General features: G+C 39.1%; 1 long non-coding RNA gene across 1 annotated transcript; it reads left to right on the top strand.

Moving 5' to 3' along the window:
- Positions 1-891: 891 nt before the first annotated feature.
- LOC308476429 lies at positions 892-2,847 on the top strand. The gene is made up of 2 exons (XR_013985891.1): positions 892-979; positions 2,579-2,847. It is a non-coding gene; the product is annotated as an uncharacterized lncRNA (long non-coding RNA).

Below are 2,847 nucleotides of genomic sequence, written 5' to 3'. Positions count from 1 at the left end.
CTTCCGTCAACCCCTCGGATGATTTTCCGTTCTTTATCACTTATGCATTTCTTAATTTCTCTATTACTCTTAATTATCATTAACTAATAGTTCTCCTCATAGTCTTTCTTGCAATATTTCAAATATTCATCCTTACAAAACTTCTTGCAGTCCTACTAGCGTAATCTGTTCATTACAATTACTTTTCAAATAGTTTGTATATTTACTCCGGTCTTCTAAGAATCTCTGGTCCCGTAGGTTTCAAATCCTTTCTGTTAATTTATCCAGTTCTGCATAGTCCATCAATTTCATCTGCCATTCTTCTTTCGTCGGTAAGTGACTCTTAATCTCAGGGTCATGGGTTTGAGCCCCACATTGGGGCAATATTCTGGCATGTCAGGAGGTTGGACTAGATGATCCTTGTGGTCCCTTCCAAATCTACAATCCTACAGTTCCATGATTCTATGCCACTGTCCCACAATGAGCTGTTATTGCCAATAGTATCTTATAGCAAACATTCAAAACATCAAAATACAAGTATATTAAATACATAGTATCTCAGTAAATTCAAAAATGACAGAAATCAACAATGTAACAAATGCAGAATAAATTCAGCCTTACCCTCAAAATTTTTAGAAACTAGGATTACATAGATAAACACAAAGCAAAACAAAGTTAACTAACAATAAAGTTTCTGGCTTTGGTCTTCCTGCACTCCCAAGAGCCTGGCTTAGATACAGGGTCCTATCACTAGATTAGATGACATACAGCTGGTCCTCATATCCTTCCTCCAGAAGAGGCTGGCAGCAGCAAATGGTAAATGTTAGGCAGAACAATGATGGTGAGTCACTTCCCAAGCCTTCTGGAAGCATCAACTTCTGATGCAAGTCTTATTGCAATTCAGCCACTGATCCAGACTAAGTCCCATGAAGCAACTGTGTCTCCTGATATAATCCCCAGCAACATCAAACATTCCACCAAACCAATCAATATGAGTCAGGTGAGCAGATCTGGATCTCCATTGGCAATGCATGTGGAATGTTGCTTATGACTGTGAAACTCTCTTGCTGGTTGAGGACAACACTATATGTTATTTAATTATGGAAAGAGTTTTTTGTTGTTGCTGTTGTTGGCCTTTTTTCTCTTTCTTTGGACATTCTGTTTTTGTTACATCCCGCCAGAGCTGTGCATCAGCATATATATAGAAAGTGTTCTATATGGTATAGCTTCCTTGTATTCATCCCTAATTGCCTGTGGCTTTCATGCCATTGGTTTAACTTTAAACTATTGGTTTTGGCCTATAAAATACTAAATAGGCAATTTTTCATGAAATTACCTCTCACTTCCTGCACCATTGCCTCAGATAAACACACAATAACCATAATATGTTATTAGAAAAAAGGAGCACAGTATTGTCCTTAATTCTCTTATTAATTTGGTATGCACTTTACACATCCATGTAACTGCTCCTAGATGGCTTCCACATATTAAAACCTTTTACCATGGCTCACTGGCTCATGTAAGGCATTTCCACTTAAAATAGGGATGGGGGAACTGTCACCCTCCTGATGTTTGAATGCAACTCCCATCAGCCCCAACCAGTGTGGCCAATGGTCTGGGATGAGGGGAGTTTTAGTCTGGCAACATGTGGAAGAAGTTCAACAAAGCTGGTGTTTTGTTGTTGTTTTGTCTCATAGGGGTGCCTGCAGGCTGCTGCCAGTCAATATAAACCACCCTGGCCTAGTTCAGCCATAAGTCTGATGAAGCTTCCTAGAGGTTGTGCATTTTTCTCATGCCATTAAAATGTATTGACCACAATAATGTTGCTATATTTTTGTCCAGAGAGTCTCTTTATTACTTCTACATATATATCGCACACAGAGAGTGAAAACAGAACTGGTATTTTGGAATATCAACAGTTGCAAATGATAGCCATAAGGGCTGACTTACAAAAGAATCATGATTTCAGCCATGTGGGTGGGAATAACTCTAAGGGTCATTAGTGGATAGCACTGAATAAAGACAATAAATAAAGACAATTGATTCCAGAGCTTAGTGAGTTGTCCTGAACCTGAATATGTTGTCAGACTTCAGTGTCTTCTTCAAGCACCGAAAGGAATAGATGTACACAATATTCACCCCCTGTGATTTGATTAGCAATCAGGAGGGAGCTGAAAATTTCTCAGAACTTAAGTTTCGTTAATAGGGCATATGACAAGACAGAGATGTTAACACATTTGCTGTTCCCTTCTGCAAGTCCCCACAGCTTAGAGATAGTCAATGTTTCATAAGCAGAAGGTCCCAAGCTCAATCTTTCTGAACTCCAGGTTTTTGTGGGTTTCTTTTATAAATGATCAGCTAAGAGTAAAGACCTCTTCCTGAGAGGCTGATGAGTCATTCCCAGCCAGGGTTTAGATGGAGAAATAGTCAGAGAAGGTATTAGGCAGCTTTCTGTCTTAAGAAAGAACCGAGTACAGTTTGCTGCCACTGTCACATTCCCCTTGCAAACTGGTGCATGAAGCAGAGTCTGGAGGATGAGACACCCTTAGTAAGAAATGTCTTTTTCATCACATCTGACTGATTTCTGTCATTCCTATAGCAGATTATCATCTTTCCCAAACTGGAACTGTCATGTGCTTCTCGTGGCTCTGAAGATAACTCCTCTGCCGTGTGAAGCAATAGGCGACTGCTTTTTATCCCATCCATTGTTAGCTGTTTGAATTTGAGACGGCTAGTATTCATTCTCTACTGCTGTTGAAGCCATATCTTACAAGATCTTTAGAGAGGATACATAATACTTTGTATATTTACCAAAACAATGTTATCTGCTGACACAATAAAATAGCCATGTTATTAAACTCCGAAAAA

This window comes from Podarcis pityusensis (assembly GCF_964106645.2).
Source record: "Podarcis pityusensis genome assembly, chromosome: 4".
Classification (NCBI taxonomy): domain Eukaryota; kingdom Metazoa; phylum Chordata; class Lepidosauria; order Squamata; family Lacertidae; genus Podarcis; species Podarcis pityusensis.
This window is presented reverse-complemented; position numbering and strand designations above follow the sequence as displayed.